Here is a 17778-nt window from a genome sequence, read left to right on the forward strand (position 1 = left end):
CATCTCCCCCTTCTTGCTAGGTTTGCAGGTGCTTAGCTAAATCAAGGCTAACAGTTCTCTCTAGTGTTTCCACTGAGAGGAAGGATTATCTAAAGCTTGCGGAAAGAAGCGCCAGGCCCCACAACCCAGGACTGCCTGCCAGGGACCTTGGGATCAAGAGAGTTCCCTGAGATCCCTGAGGGGGAGCTGAGGCTGGCGGTAGTGAGGCAAGGGAGAGGGACTCCTGAAACACTGAAATAGGGCTGTCCACAAGGACCAGCAGCTAAAGTCAAAGGATTTGTGGTATTAGGGTCTTGATGTGATGACTTTTTTTGCCAGAATTGTTTACATTTCACTAATAAAAATAGGCCACCCAAGAGCAAAATGTCCTCGATAGAACTACACCAGCTAACCAGGCCCCGAACTGTCACCCAAAAATGAGACCAAGTAGAATTTTCAGCCTCCTTACAGATCATTCTCTCCCTTCCCATGACTGGAGAACAAACTGTCCATCATGGAAGAAAGACTGAAAAACAGCTCTCTGACCATGAAGCTATGAGGAAGGGCTGAGGAATTGAATTCTTGGGGTAGCTAGCCAGAGGTGTGCTTGACTCTGTTCTCAGGCTGCAGATGAAGGGCTGGTAAAAGGCATTAGCAAGATCATAGGAGACTTTTCCTTAGTTTTGGTCCATAATTCATAGGCCACCTCTCTGACCCTTCTTGGACAAAACCAAACCAAAGGGGGTAGAAAAGAATCTGGAACTCTCCGGTTACATGCATTGAGTCCCTGGTGACACCTAAACTAGCAGAGGTAGGGAGATTACCAAGGAGGAAAGCCCTATTGTTTGGACAAATGAGCCCTAAAATTGTTTTTTATATATGTTAAAAATCCACTTGATATGCATATATTATATGCCGTATTATACAGATGGTATATATTATATACATATTACACATATATCATATAAAACCATATTATATACCATAGAATATAAAACCATGTTACATACCATAGAATATAAAGCCATATGGTTTTGTATTCTATGGTATGATGTATATAATATATACCACATGTAATATGGCATATAACATATGCATATCAAGTGGATTTTTTACACATATAAAAAACAATTTTGAGGGCTCATTTGTCCAAACAATAGGGCTTTCCTCCTTGGTAATCTCCATACATGCAATATAAAAGCAATTATGTATATTGTTTTATAACTAAACAAACTATTTGCTTTTTTAAATAACTCAAAAAGTCTTTTGGAACAAAGAAACATGATGGGTGTCTGGAGAGCCAGACATTGCCAGAGTTCCAAGGCTAGCCACTGGGAAAGAGGTAGGTGAGGGGAGTCCCACTGCTGGTCGCATTCAAACTGCAGAAGACCTTGAACTCTGGCCCACAGCCACCGACTCCAGAAAACCAGGGGCGAGGAAAGTTGTCTATCCCTAATTAGGAAAAATATTCACTTAACGTCACATGCTTTCCAAGGATCTCATAAGACAGTCAACAAATTCAGGTAACTGAAAGCATTTCCAGGACAGGACAACCCATGAACCCACATTCGCCTAATTCTCAATGGTCTGTGCAGCACCAGGGATGCAGGAGGCTTGAGGCTCCTAAGGGGCAAAGGCCAGTGGCCCCGGGGTGGCCTGGAACTGCGCCACGGACACCTGCCCTTAGTATTGCTCTCCTTGGCTATCTTCACTGGGAAAGAGAACTTTTGACCCAGCTCAATAAAACAACAGAAGGCAATGCCATCCAGAGGCCCCTGCTTCCAGGAAAGGCAGAGAGAAAAGATGAGAAGAATTGCAGCCTTCTTCTCTTGCTACCACATCTCATTCTGTATCTCCACTCTTTCTGGTCTGCACCTCTTATGAAGAGCTAGTATTTACTGAACCTTTTATTCTGTGTCAGGCCCTGTGCTAAGCATTTTATGCCCACTAGCCTGTTTTACCCATTTCAAGTTCTATGAACCAAGAATAGTATTACCAGCCCCATTTAACAAATGAGAGAACTGAGGTAGGGAGAGGTTATGTAACTTGGCAAGGGTCTCACAGCTTTTAGTGCAGGTAATCTAACTCTAGGGGCTTCCCAGGTGGCTCAGCGATAAAGAATTCGCCTGCTAGTGCAGGAGACTGAGAGTTCTATCTCTGGGTTGAGAAGATCCCCCCTGGAGAAGGAAATGGCAACCCACTCCAGTATTCTTGCCTGGGAAATCCCATGGACAGAGGAGCCTGCGGGCTACAGTCCATGGGGTCATAAAAGAGTCAGACAAAGCGAGTGACTGATCACACACACAGATACACACAATCTAGCTCTAGAGCTAGAATTCTATACCTGCAACTGAACAGAACTGAAACCTCTCTTGGTACAAAGACACATAAATACAATTTGCACACCTAGGTTCCCTCTGCCTGTGACTTGGGGGAGGGTGTGGGTTCAAGAAAGGGACTTTGATGGAACTGCAGTCTACTGGTCAAAAATAAAAAGCATACTCTCATTTAAATTACAATTAGGAGGCCTTCCCAGCTAGAGTGCAGCATCCTTTCCAGCTAGGAGACAAAAGGGCAAGAGTTCCCTTTGGGAATTTCCTCAGTGCTCGCTTGGGTGCTGAGCAGAACCTGAAGGCTATTGACCCTAGCAGGCAAGCTCTGGTTAGGCTCTGGTGGCTCCATGGTACTGTCTTCAAGCAGGCTTCTGTCAGCGGACTTGCAGCCCTGGGCCAGCTCTTGCCACAGCTCCCAAACCAGTTGGGTTGCTTTGCTAAAGTGTTGTTTTCTTGGCTACAACCCACTGTCACCCCCAACTGCCCCCAACCACCTATTCCTTAGAGGCTTTCTGCCTGTGTTCCCTCCCTCAACCAGATAATCTCCAGGCTGCCATCCTCACACACTTCTGGGCTGGTAACTGAGCTATTAGGAGCAAACCTTGGAGCCCCCAACTCAGTTCCAAGCACCTGTCCTTCTCCAGTGGAACCTGTCCACACCATTGTGGAGGTAATCAGTGCCATACAGATGGTCTCCGCCCTCAGACTGGGAGCTTCTGAGCACAGGATGTGTTAATTCAGCATGGGAGCCATCTCCAGAACTCCATGGTCACTAGAGAAATGCTGCTCTAGATAGTGGCCCCTCAAATGTCTCCAAATCGAGTTTCCCTCCATCCCCACCAGCTGCCATACACACATTCCCCAGGCTCAACTTCAAGATCAGCAAGGCCCTTCATATATTGTAGCCCATGTTTCTACAGTTCAGATCCAGATGAAATGCAGATAAGGAACAGGTCCTGTGGCTTGAGACCTGATTGCTATCAGTCTTTTATTCCTCAGAATAACTGAGGACTTGGAAATCTCATCTGTCTGGGGAAGTGGGAACAGGGAGGAAAAACTCCTAGGTTCTTGGGGACGGAACTCCACAGAATTTTCAAGAAAAACCTCAGCTTGGGAGAGAGAGCTTCTGGCTTAATTTGGTGAGAAAGGGGAGTAAAGCAGAGGTCCTCCGTGCCCAACAAGAGCTACCCATGCTGGACAGGAGACACCAACTCCCCATCGGAGTCTTCACCTCAGCAAAGGTGCCACCGAGTCCCATGTAACCTTTGGGCTCCAAGAAGGCTCATATTGAGCTGGCTCTCGTTTTTCAGTGCCTGAGGCTTCAGCATCTTTCCCCTACCCCTCCCCGTCCAGACAGAAGGCTGGCCTGGCAAACTGGGGCTGTGGGTGCTAAGGGAGCTGTGGGGAAGAACAGTCCCTAGGAAGGTCCAGCTGACTATTTCCCATGGGATCCAGAAAGAGGGAAGTGGGTGAAACGCAAGAAGACCTTCCCTCCTCCTTTTCCCCTTTTCCAGATTTTGGTTTCTCTATGGAATGTTGGCAGCCTCTCTTCTTGGGCTATTTTTTTTTCTCTTCCCTGATGGCAAATGCAGTCTTACTGGTGAACTTGCTCTAAGCAGACGCCGCTTTAAAACTTCTGTGCAGCCAACGGAGTATTGTGCACGGTTTCCTTGGTGTGGGGGCTGCCCAAGGCTTGAGCTCCCCTGTTCTTTAACCTCCCTCCTGCCCCTCACCAGTAATCTTTACCCATATCCAACCTGCCAGGCAGTTTCCCTCCATGCCGCAGAAGCAGTTTTCTACCCAACCAGCTGGCTTGACTGCTCCCCCACCTGCCTGGGGAAACTACTAGCCACCTTTCTTTCTATTTCCCTTGAATTTTTACATTATAACTGGAAGTTGAGCTCACATGTATCTTGTGAGGAAGACTGTGGGGAGAAACATAAGCAAGCGGGAGTGTGGGTCAGGTAAGTGAGAGCAAAGGCATGTGCAGGGAGGCCCCAGCAAGTCTCTCTCGGGAGCCGTGGGCCCCAGGGGCCCCTGAGCTTCTGTCTAGAGCTGCCCCTTTCCCACACTGCCGCCACTGCAAGCTCTATCTGGGTTGAGCAGTGGGAGAGGGAAGGCTGCTTGGTGGGCTCTTTATTTTTTTATTTTTTTGGTGGGCTCTTTAGAGCCTGAAAAACCTGGAGTGGGGCTTTTAAGACTGAGAAAGGCTGGATAAAGCAAAAGCCAGACAAACATGAGAAGGAAAGGAAGGACAAAAGGAAAAGATAAAACTTAAGAAAAAGTGCGGGGGGGGGGGAGTGGAGCAAAAAGGGAAAAAGAGAGAAAAGGAAAAAGAAAGCAAAGAGAAAGGAAGGTGAAGAGAAAGAGGCCAGAACTGCTTCAACTCCTGAAAACTTAGTAGTGGTCTGGCCGTAAAGTCAGGGTCTGAAATGCTGATCTGTCTTCCTAGGGTAGGATTCGAGGTGACTCGGGGCAGAGAATTATGGAGGGGGCCTGGAAAAAGAATCTTTTCAGCAAGTACACCAAGCACAGCAGAGCCCTAGTGACCTAGGTGTTGAAGCCCTCAGGGAAAGGTTCTTAAACTGACTCCTTCAGAGAACCTGGCTGCCTAGCAGGAGGAGCCTGCAGAATGAAGGGCGGTGGGGAACTGGTCATGATGCCCCACCCCGACCACCCCCCTTACCATCCTTCCCACCTCCCCCCAGCTTTGCCTCGCCTTCCACAAGCACTGGATAGTCTCCTGGGAGCAGAGGAAGGGCAGAGAAGAGATATCAGGTACAGTAGACAGAGCACAATCATGGAGAGAAAAGGGCTGAGAATCTGAGGACCCCAGGGAATAAGAGACCCCAAGCAGACCCTAGAGTGGTGGGAGTTTGGCCAGGTCTGCCTAGTCAGAGGGGGGAGGGTTGTCCAGCTGGGTGGGAGGAGTTGGTGGGAAGCCCAGGATATTTGGTGCTTTCTGTAGTTTGCAATTCGAAGTTACTAGGCAAAATGCTGGGAAAGGTTGCATGTCGATTTTATTTCATTAAATCCCCAAGGCAGGAAAGATTGGATGGGTACTGCCTGGTGCTGGCCCTCTGCCCGCTGAGGCTGCAGCTGCCCCTACTCCTTTTCTGATGGGGAAGAGGCTGAAGGGCACAGAGTTCTCCTGTCCTGTCCGACTCTTTGCAACCTCAGGGACTATACAGTCCACGGAATTCTCCAGGCCAGAATACTGGAGTAGATAGCCTTTCCCTTCTCCAGGGGATCTTCCCAACCCAGGGATCGAACCTAGGTCTCCCGCATTGCGGGCAGATTCTTTGCCAGCTGAGCCACATGGGGAAGACCTCTCTATAAGGCAGAAGGTATTTTTCCTCTCTGAACTCCTTTTCTCCTTCCTTACAGTTCAATTCACCTAACGTGGAGTGTCCACCTTAGCTTTTCCTAAACCTGCCTCCTCTCCTCCACACCTTCCCTCTCAGCATCTCTAGGTCCCACAGGCAAATAAAGCCCAGCTTCTTGCCTGGGGTGAATCACAGGAACTGGGTCGCCAGGGCGGAAAGAAGAAACCAGCGGAGAGAGTAATACGCTGCAAACCCGAGCGAGCAGATGTGCCTGGCGCCTCGGGCCCAGCCCTGGCCGGCCCAGAAAATCTCTCCTCAGCCCTGCGTTCGCGGAATTACATTATATTCTCTCAGATCCAATCATCTTTTTACAGAAAAAAAATTTTAAAGAAATATAAATTGCTGCTTTGCAAGATCAAAGCGCGGCTCTCTGGTGCATCTGGTCCAGAGGGAGTTGCGGGAGGAAGCAAGAGAGAGTGGCGCAGTCACAGCCAACTTCAAAGTGTTCTCAACAGTGAATTTTGACCAGTGTATTTGAAATTATCTTCCCCTTCAACTTTGAGGGGTGCGCAGCGGGGAAGCGCCTAGCTGGTCCTGGGCGCGTGGAGAAACCTCGACTTGACCAATTCCACGCGGGCGTTAGAATCAGAGCCCCGAGGCTCCTGCGCGTGGGTGAGGGTGGCTAATCACCGACAGGACGTCGGGTCATCAGATATCCACATAAACCTCGGAGACACCACCAAATCGCCTTGTCCCTACTCAAGTAGCTACCAGAGGCTCCTTGTCAGCCTCCCCTGCTCTCAGGCTGCAGGTCGCTTCTGCTGCCAGGACTGGAGTGAACTAGGATAGGATTCGAATTATTCGGGGCTTCCGGGTCAATCCCAGGCTCTCTGGGCAGAGAATAGCGAGGATCTTGACTGTGGATATGTGACAGGCCAACTAGGCGACTCTGCAGGCCTGGTCGATTAGGTTGGACTCCTTCCGGCTCTCAATTGCTTTCCTTAAGCGAAGCGCATTCGCCACGGGGAGAACTCAGCAGTGTGGCCCGAGTGCCTTCGCCGCGAGGCGCGCGGGGTGCGCCGCGTGTTCTCAGAGCTTGGGAGTTTGTGCGGCCGAAGAAGCTGAATCCAGGTTGGGCTGAGTCCTGGAGAGGGGCTGACCTTCTCTCCGTTTTCGCTGCACGGTTATTGTGGAGCCAAGAGGCGGAGTGTAGTTGTTTTTTCTCTCGCGTGTCTGCAGCCTACTTTCCCTGCAAGACGCATAGGGCGCCCGCCACGTACCCACTGGGCTTCCTTCGCTCTTTGGGGCGGGCCCCAAGGGCAAGCCGGAAGACTTGTCTTCTTCTAAACCCCCGAAAGTCTTTTCCTTTCCTGGAAAGACCAAGAGTGCAATATCACCTCGATTGCACTTGAGTTGTTCCTGCTTGGCCATTTCCGATGTTTTAAATTTCAGATTTCCCTGCCAGGGCAGGAAGAGTTAAAACAGCCGACAGCGCGCCTCCTCTCTCCTGCTCTAGATTCCGTGTCTCCCCAGCCTCCCGCGGAACTGCATCTCAGAAAAGAGAACTATCATCCCCCAGGATGGGCAACATGATGTTAATATCATTTCTAGCCGAGAAAACCAAGATTCCTAAAACTTCGTTGACTTTTCCTATGTTTCTGAGTGGCAAAGTTAGGACCCGTTACCCAGATCACCTAAAAGTTCTTGTTCTTCCCGCTCCCTTGGAGATGATTCCACCCCTCTAACACTCCCTTCTCCCGCCCGTCACTCGAGGTCATCGCCCCAGCAGCTTGTGCGCACCGCCCTGACCACGCGCGCCGGGCATCTCACCTCAGCCAGGCAGGTGCAGAGGTGGCGGCGCGGCAGCGGTGGGTCATTCGGCCGAAGGGCAGGAGTCGGCTGGCCGCCTCTTTCTGCTGCCCGGTGGCTGAGGGGGCAGAGAAGCGGGGTGGGGGGGAGGGAGGGGGGTCAGCGGGTCCCAGCCCCGCCTCCCAAACACAATGTCCAGGAAATCTCGGAACTTTCCATTGTCTGAGGAGCTTCACTAAACACATTGTCCCCATAATTACGGGGCCACACAGAAGAGAGGATAACTGAGGGGGTTAAGGAGAAAAGTGGGCCTGGCCCGGCCCTGGAGGAGCCCAGTGCCCGGAGCCTGTCTGCTGGGATGTGTGAGGGGAACTCTCCACCGCCCCGGCCCCGAAAGGAGGGAAGCCCCGAAACACCTCAGTGCTTCCCCAAGCAGCAGTCTGGGAGCTGAGCACCGGGGAGGAGGGGGGCGTCCGGGCCTGGCCTCTCGGGTTTTGGATGGGCAAGGGGCCAGAGTCCCGCAGCTACGGACTTCTGGGAGAGCCCGAGCGCTTGTTGCTTGCAAGACACGGTGCCGGAGAGCCGATCCCAAGTGCCAGGCTTCCCAGATACTGAATTTGTAATGACCCCCACCCTAGACGGTGGTGGGCGATGAAACTTCCCTTCCTTTCTCGCGGAGAAGTTACACTTGCCCCCTCCAGGTACACGCTTTCCTATCTCGGCAAATCTCGCGCGTCCCACTTGGCCCCCCGCACTCGCCTTCCTGCAGCGTGCAGTGCCCTTAACCCCACCCCGCGTTTGGAGGTGAGTTCCTAAGAGGTTTAGACACTCTCCGAACGCAAATCTTCTATTCTCACCACACTGGGTAAAAAACAATCAGCCTTCTCTCAGGCAAGAGCCGCGGGGTGGGCGCAAACCCGACTCACTGGGCCAACAAGTCGTCAGCTAACCTTGCACGAGTCTCTTGATTACCAAGTCCACATTTCCCGTTTGTAAAATTAGAATAATTGGGGCAGCCTAAAAGAGCTTTATGGTTCCCGAGGCGCGTCAACTGTGGCGCCCATTCGGAGCACATCCGACACGTGTGCACGTCTACGTTTGAATCCCACCACCTGAGCCCTTTGAACACCAGCGCACAGACCCACACTGTCTTTCTGTCCCTCTAGCTACTTTTCCTGCTTGCCGGGCTGGTTTCTGCTGGGTGATTAACGACCCCAGATAGTGTAAGGAATTTGGCTTCTCAAGCTCAGCATTTTCAATTCCTTAATTTGTCCCTAGGTGATCGTTAGCGATCGCGGCTGTAGATCACATGGAGGGGGGGCGGGTCAGGTAGAGTGAGCAGCTGATTCAACACTGTTGAGTTGGGGTTTGGTTTCGATTTTTAAAGGCGGTTCAAAAAGCGGCCCCTGGAGAACTTCAAGAAGGCGGCAGGCGGCAGGCTGCGGAGGTCCCTGACTAGCCTTTGGGTTGTCACCACTCTCATTCTTTATAAACTGTAAAGCGCTAGCTAGCAAGTCGCAGACTCCCTGGGGCCTTAGTCTCTGATGTAGGTGGGGCAGACAGGTGAGGAAACGGAAGATCAGAAGTGTCCTGCTCCTAAATCCAAGGCCTCACTTTGCTGTGGGTCAGGCCTGTTCCTCTAACCTATTCACCACAGAGCAGCAACAGAGGCTACTCCAGATGCAGCCTCAGTTTGACATTTTTCTAGCCGCTCAGGTTAGAAACAAGTTAGACTGCCCCCCACCTCCTCAGTCCTGACTGCTGTCATCTCGTTTAAAGAGGAGTTACTGTCCCTCCTGAGGGGCTGGGGGTGGGGTCTGGAACATTACAGGTTGTCCCAAACAGCTGTCACAATTTCTTTGGCAGTTTGGCTTTAGAGGAGCTTTAAAAATACTCCTTTCCTGCCCCTGTCCCCCTCTCCTTCCTGAAAAAGCAAAGCAAAGCCTTTAGAGGCAGCTCCCTTCAAGGACCTCCTGGACTTTCAAATGCTAGGAAGAGTATGAGGGGAGAGGTGGGAGATGAGGAAGGAGAAACGGAACGATGAAGAATCTTTGTCCTTGTTTTCCTGGGTCTTTCAGACTGGGGCAGACTGTTTCTGCTCAGAGGGGGCAGAAATTTGCTCCTTACCTCCCCTATGGTGACTAGGGCACTGGTAGGCTGCTCCTTCCAGCCTGCTATGCCTCTGAAGGGGTCTGGGGGCAGAAGGTGGTGGGAAAAAGAGGGTATCAGCATCCTCTAGGTGGTAGCCGGTTGTCTGGAGCACAGAAGAGGAACCTCCGACTCCCACAGAAGGGTGAGCATCCGCAGTCTACTGGAGGGCAAGAGTTTGATCCACTGGACTCTCTTTTCTGAGGTACCAGGTTTGTAGTGTCTGAAGTCACACTGCACTGTGATTAAATATACATTTTTATAAAACAAACCTAGAACATTAGACTTGTCTCAACCAGATTGGAAACGGTGGCTTTTTTCTACCTTTCCAAGATGAAGACCCCAAGCATTCCTGAAAACTTCAGCCAGTCTGTGAAAATGCTGACTGAGGCCAGGCAGGTTAATAGGGAGGACCAGTCCTTCTGTAGGCCTGTGAAACCCAGCAGTATACCTAGAGATGTACAAAGGAACTTGGGGGTGTGTGGGGTGAAATCAGTCGAAGAACCTTTATGAAAACATGAGTGTCTGTGAGGGAAGGAAGGAGGTGACCAAAGTAATGCATTTGCCTTTACTGGTTGACTGACAGGCTTTGGTGCAGGTTGGATAAGTTTACCAACTGGTTGCAGAGACCAGTGCCTCAGGCAGGGACATGGGTGAGGGAGCTCCTCAGAAGAACTGGAAAGGAAAAAAAGAGGCAGACACCAAAAAATTCTCCTACATTCTGGGATATGTGACACAATTCCTTGTCACATATATATAGCACATACACATATACAAATTCATTTAGCTAAAAAACCTTAACCTGAAAGAAAATAAACATTCACAAGTTCATTCATTCACTCAACAAAAATATCACTGAATGTCTATGGTGTGCAGGGCATTTTACTATGCTCTCCTTTGTAGAAATGCAGGTGTGTCTGTGTACAAGTTCATCCTGGAAACTCTGCTCCGGCTTCATGGAAGGTTCATGAGAGTTTCAGCTCTCAACAATCAGAATGACGGGGGCTCAGACTTCAGGATGCACACACTTTGGGTCAATGCCAGAGGTGATAAAGAGTCTGCTGGCACCCTGTGAGTTCGCGCTTCTCCTCCACTGCATTTGTGGAAGCTCCAGTCTGGCTACCATGGGGTGGGAAATGCTTAGAAACAGAGTATGCTAAATCCTCTTTACACAATGCTTTTCGTTTCTGAAGCCTGTTTTCCTTCCAGGAGCGGTCTAAGGAGCTTGGGAATCACAAACTCTGCAACCAAAGAAAATCTTTCCAAAGCATATGCCAGAAAGGAGAGACTGATTTAGGGTAATTCCCACAGGTGCACACTTCAATAGAATGCTCACACACCCAAACATATATATATATATATACATAAACACACACACATATATATATACACACACACAAATACACACATTACTATACAAATTCATTTACATAGCATGAAATCATATTTACAGAAAAAGCAGAATGGGAGAAGGGTGCCTTCAGTTTTCCCTACTAGGCAAATTCAGAAACTCTTCCAGTAGGCTCAAAATATCACTGAGTTTTTTAGCAGTCTTTTTCATATGTCCCTATCACCTTATTTGCTTTATCGGTGGATTACCAGCCCAGAAAACACTACCCTAAAAGGGTAGCAACAAATGAGCCAGTGGCCTGTGGCTTCTCAGCATAGTCGGTGAAAATCAGATTTATACTCCCTGGTAGCAGTGCTCAGAACCTCTGAGATCTAACGGAACTGGTGATGAGATTCCGCAGCTTTGGTGTAGGTATTTGCATGTACAAGCATATTCTTGGGCTGTGACTTTGAATTTTAAGTTCCAAGCCAAGCAGAGAGATAACGGTATAAGGATTCTGTCTAGAAGTACCTTTGGGGGGATTTCCACCTGGGGGAGAGTGTGACACAGAACTAGAGAGGAAGGTAAGATGAACCCAAAATAGGAAAGCTGGCTAAAAGCCGCAATAGAAGAAAACGCTGCTGGAGAGACTGGAGGCAGAGGAGAGGGTGGGAACTGAACGCCACCGGAACTCGTCCAGATGCTGTTGCGTTCAAGCAAATACCGCACCAACGGCCGAGACGGGTACAATATCCCCCAACGCGAAGGTAGGGAGGAGAGGGTACTGGGAACCGGAGCTTTTCCTTTTACGGATTCACAGGTCAGCGTAAACTGCACAAGACCTCCCTAAATGTCCATTCGCCTTAGCTTTGTCTAGTGAAAGAGACAACGGAGAAAAACATCCAGCCCCATCAAGCTGAAAACATTTTCACTTTTACCCTAAACAAATGAGATAAACGGCTTTTCCTTTTCTGAACATCGCTCTTATTTTGCCATCTAGATTTTGGAAATACAGCCTCGAAATTAAACGCGCACAATCATTTCCACTACACCTGTACAGGTGAGTCACGCTCTCACCCCCTGCGACGTCGGATCCCTAAATGACCGAGCTGGGCGGCTTCCGCCCAGAAGGGAGTTTTGGCGGCGAGCTTCCCTCCCGGGCCTGGGTTCAGCGGCAGCGGTGCGGGCCGGTGGGAGAGGCACGGCCGCACCCTCAGGCGCAGGAGCCGGGCTGAAAGAGCCCGGCCCTGGCCGCTCCGCGCAGGAAGCGGGGCAGTGCTAAACGCAGCCTTCGTGGCTCTGCCCTTTCTCTCGGTCACGGGAGAGAGTGGAGGCTTCCTCAATTCCTGCGTGCCTGCGATATTCAGACGCAGACCAGGGTGGGGAGACTGCCTTTGTTCCAGGCGGGAAGCCGCAGCGCGGAGTTCGGGTGGGGCTGCAGAAAAAAGGAAAAAGCCAGGGGAGGCGGCGGGGCCGAGCTCCCGACCAGAACCCTCTAGGAAGCCCGCTCTGCGTCCCACTGCGCCTTTCGGTCCCGAGGCCTACTTGTAACTGACGTTCCTCGGGCCTTCACACGCACATGACCTGGAGAAGTCTTGGATCCGGGCGCCTTGGAGCCCTGTGACCCCTCGCGAAGTTTCCGAGCGCCTCCCCCCACCTACCTCGCCAACACGAGCGGGCTGCGAAGGCGTGTACGGCACCGCCCCCCCCCCCTCCCCCGACACACACACCTTATTTCTAGGGTCTAGAGGTAGAGGAGGGTTGAAGCTCAATATCTACCCTAGCCCGGCATTGCCCTCTTCTCCGTCTTAAGCAGGGGAAAAAAAAAGAAAGAAAAACCCTTTGGAGCTTTAATATCTTGCCCGCCTTCCCCCACCCCCGCACCCCCACCAGATTTTGAAAAGCGGCTGCCTCCTTTCCCAACAAGGGCCTGTCCCGCAGGGCACAACTTCCGGAGAAATGGGCCCACGCGGTGAATTCTGTAGAGTCGGCGGGCCAGGCCCCGATCGACCAGTTGGCGCTGCGCGGCAGCCAGACTCGGAGCGGACTTGTGGTGAAAGCTGAGGCCCAGCGCTCGTGGAGCCCATTTGCTCCGAGTTCCCGGCCTGATATTTCCCCCCCCTCAGGAACGTCCCCTCCTCCTGCTGGCGGAGGGTGCCCCCTTTTTCAGCGCGGTGGGCCAGAGAGGGAAGGAGGTAAAACCTCGAGGAAGTCCTCGCTCATAAACCTCGAATCCCCGCCGTGGTTTTGTGGAGCGGGGTCTGGCTTTGTTTCGGCCTCGGTGCTCAGGGCTTTTACTTTACAACTCGGCGGCTCGCATGGCCGACTGCGCTGTTGCTCAGCCGGCTCGCCGGCCGCCCCAGCCCCTGTGCCTGGAAGGACAAGCCCCCACCCCAGGCCCAGGCGCCCGCCCACGGCCCGCGGGAGGCCAAGCGCTCCGCTTTCCGTTCACCCGCTTTATCCTCTAGCACAGGAAGGTCTTAGGGGTTCTTGATGCTAAGACACTAACCCCCGGGCGTCGCACAGAGCACAAAAGTTGCCGTCTCTTGCTCGACTGCGAAGGGTGCGGCCGATGATCTTGGATCCCGCCCCGCCGCCCGCGGCCCCCGACCCGGCCCTGGCTGGAGGCGGGCGGCCTGGGCCGGCTTTGCGTCCCGGTGGCCCGCTGGCGATGCCCGGATTCCAGCCGAGAAACGCCCCGGAGCGAACCGATGAGTGCACCCGCTTGTGAACGAGAACTTCTGACTTCTGTGGCAGCAGCTAGACTTAAGGGCAGACCTGGGGGCCGGAGCCGGCATTTCCACGGTTGGAATCGGCGAGCGCCTGGCAGGGTCCACGCCCCTCTCCTCCCTTTGCTATCGAGTCCCCGCAAGGTTGTGGGCGGGAGCCGGGGGTCTTGGAACCAGAGGGGCTAGCGCGGCAGGGCAGGGACGGGTGTTCAGGCTCCGGGGCGTGAGGTCTCGGGAAAAGCCCCGAATCCCAGGAATCCCTGGCCTCTCGCCCTCGCCCTGAGGTCGTTAGCACCCCAGGACGCGCTGTCTGCGGCCGCCGCCCCGCCGCCTTCTCAGCTTCTGAACTTTTTCCATTTCAAAGAACTAAAGGAGAACTGTTGTGACACATCTCCTGCACATTCTCGTGGAATCACCTCCGGTCGAAGAAAGTGTAGTAATCAGTTCCTAAGTTGTCTCCTCCCTTGCCCTTTTTTCTCACCCCTCAACCTCGGGTAAAGAATTTGAGCACTTCGAAGGGAAAAAGCAGTAAAATGCGTACTAGAGTGAGGTGGAGGAAATTCAAGTCACAAGACTGCCCCCAGGTGATAGTTTTCAGCAACAGCATTTCTGCACGACTTCAGGTCGCTCTGTATCTGTACTGAGCTAATGTCATCTGTGGTAGAAGTTATTGAATCCAAACGTTTACGTTAATCCCGCAAGAAAAGGAGAAACGTTCCCGAGAAACCTCTTTCCCATAGATGCTGTGAAATTGTTCAATTTGTCTTTCTAGCCTCACTACCATTAACATTTGATAACTGCATTTTCAAAATCTAACTCTCCCCTCCCCACCCTTCTTTCTCCCACTCCTTCACCATTTCCTCCTTCTGAAACAATAGCACGGGCTGCTGGAGTCAGTCTGATGATATAATCCTTAAGGCATTCACGGGCAGACCAAGGGCCAAGCTATCAAAGGGTTCAGCTTCTTCTTCTTTTTTTTAAAGCTGTTTACTATTCAGGAAATTTGGTAATTATTTTTTTTTCTCCATGTAGTGGTATTACCCTCTTCCTTTTGATATTAGATCCTCTATGGGGCCCTAGCTTCATGCTGTAGAGACAGGAGAAAGATGAAGGGGCTGAATTCTGCATCAGAATGTAATTTTCCTTTATGTCATCATTGCTGCTAAAGACCAGCTGAGGGCTTCCAATAGAACAGGAACCCCCGGAACAGGCAGAGAGTCCTCATGCTTCAGAAGAGAATGCCAATTTCATTTATTGTTTTACACCACAAACTTGGGATTTTTATATACTTCACTCCATCAAAATACTTTCAGTACTTTTATAGCAGGATTGAAAAGTCACCTCAGGAAGGAACAGTGAAGATAATAACCAAATTTTAAAAATCATTTGTTTAGAATGCATCACAATGAATCTTTCCCATAGATGCTGTGAAATTGTTCAATTTGTCTTTCTAGCCTCACTACCATTAACATTTGATAACTGCATTTTCAAAATCTAACTCTCCCCTCCCCACCCTTCTTTCCCCCACCCCTTCACCATTTCCTCCTTCTGAAACAATAGCACGGGGGTGCTATTTTTTTTTCAGGGGGTGTCATTGATAGGTATTAATAGCCTTATGATGTTATCATGTTTATCTAGGCTTTCCCTGTGCCTAGCATAGTGCCTTCCTCATTGCAAGTATCAATGAATATATGTTGAATGAAAGGACAAAATGAAATATAAAGCAAAGGAGTACAAAAGGGATTGGATAGGTAACTTCATTCACTTAAAACCCCCTCCATGACATATCTCTTGAGTGAATGTGTCATGCAAAGCAAAACTATTTTTGCTGATGGTGAGGGATTGACCATGTTAAATGGGTTTAAGTTTTATCTTCCTAACTAAAGTGTCATGTATTGAGAGCAGGAACTCAGTGTTAACGCTTTTGTTATATACAATGTCTTTCATATTTCTGGGCACCTTATCAATCATCTTAAAGTATGGGGAAGGGGAAGCTTCAACTTAAGATAGAAAATGTTAAGAGAAATGTAGTGTTAAGGCATCCCTTTGGGCAGTGCCAGGTATCCTGGTAGAGGCACGACAAGTCAAGGGGTAGGGAAATTTCTGTTCAGACTCCTCCTTTAATCAGGCCATATAGTCTCCTGCCCAGATTCCTCCCAGAACCAGTATCTTCTCCTCGGATACCTTCCCCCATAGGCTATGAAAACATAGAGAACAGGATGTGTTGACCAGAGGATGACTCTTCCATGTTACAGCCTGCCTCACTCCTACCACCCATAGCTTTTTTAGATTCTCTAGTTAGTTTAAGCTCAGCAGGTTTGTGTGAGCACTAACCAGATCATCACAAACTTTCCATCCACTGGGGCACTAGTTTGGCCTATTTCAAGCACATCATGATAACCTTTCCTATAAATTCAAGTTATTTGGCCAAAGGGAATTTGGAAAGCACCAAAGCGCCTTAATATATTCTTACAGGAGATTTTGTTTTTGGAAAATATTTGCCAATCAACTGGATTTTGCCATTGGAGCCAAGTCATCACAGAGGTTTATATGCCTGTGTAACACTGTCTAATAAAAAAATAAAAGAGACATAAAATGTACTTTCAAGGAGCTTTCTGTTTTTCACCACTTTTTATATTTTTCATTTAAAATTTCCCCATGGCAAGCATAGGTAATCAGAATCAAGTTGTTCATCATTCCTTGTGGCTTTCCACATAGAAAGACTTTCTGCTTCTTAAGGAGCCATCTCATTATCATCCTGCACCTAGGCATAAAGCATGATACGCCAACATTTAAAATGCTGGCTCTCCAAACCATGAATAGTTCATCCTTTGATTCCTCACTGTGTTTCTGCTTAGCATGTTCAAAAGTCCCAAATACTTGATTCGAATGTTGGCTAAATTGGAGGCCAGTGTTGAGTCTGCTCCTGAATATAGCAAGTCAGAAGTATTTTCTATCTCATCCACACATCTCATAATGGTGAGTAACAGCTGTCACTAAGGCAGGGCACTTTCCTTTGATCCGTTACAATTTTTCTAAAGGATTGAAAGCTGACTAGAAAGCAACGAGGCTGATATTTTTTTTAAGTAACAAAATTTATTCAAATTGGAGTTGTCCTTCAAAGAAGTAACCCTGGGATTCTACACCTTATTCAAATGATTGCTCAAGACATTTTGGAATGCCTCTCTTGGAAATGTCTTTAGGGATGGCTTACTAGCCACATGAAAGATGGCATCATCACTTACTCCAATATTATTTTCCTCCTTGCTGGCTAAGACATGTACACTCCTGGAATTCAAAGCTGCCCAAACTGAGAAACTAACTCTAAAAGCTAGGCATGCTAAGTGCAAAGCAACACTTTCCCCAGAGAGAGTAGCGTGTCACTTCAATGGTGTCCTTATGACAGACACACAGCAAGTAAAACAGTGGCAGAAAGCAACCGTGGGCCAGTCCCAACTATATCCAGTGACTCTAGAGCTCCAGAACAGAGCAGCTCCAGGAAGCCAGCAGATTCCTATGGGGGTGCCTGCCCGGACAGCCCCAGATGTTCCAAGAGTCCTTTTATTTGAGACAGAGCTTGTTCCAGGAAGCATCCCTATTTGGAAATTTTGAGATACCATTAGATGGTCTCAAAGGAAATGGGCTAAACTGACTGTCAGGCCCTTCACCTTCCCAATCCCTCTAACAAAAACAAACAAAATAAAAAATAAAGAAACAAAAAACACATCATTTAGACTAGGAGTCACACTAGTAGGGCCAAACAACAGAATTACAAAACTTTGCTGACAGCTTAAATGATGATGGATCATCTATAGGTTAAGAAATAACTGCCCAGTGACCAACCACGTGTTTCTGAATGCGCCCAATATAATCTTCCAAACTCAATGCTCACCACCCATCAGGCCCCTTACCCTAGGAGATGTGGAGATACAGGAAATCTTGTTCTACAGCCTATGTACAATATTAGCAGCTAGAGGTCAAGGAAGTGTTCCCTTTGCTTCTCATTGATACTGCCAGATCATTCTCTCTCTCTATTCCCTAAAACTCTGATTTTGAAATTAGTCATTAGCCTATAGCTTCCTAAGACCATTCTCCTGCATTTCTTAAAGATTTAATTCCTGGCT

Source organism: Bos grunniens, chromosome 3 (assembly GCF_055505025.1).
Source record: "Bos grunniens cultivar Pamir isolate PY7600 chromosome 3, Bosgru_T2T1.0, whole genome shotgun sequence".
Taxonomy (NCBI): Eukaryota; Metazoa; Chordata; class Mammalia; order Artiodactyla; family Bovidae; genus Bos; species Bos grunniens.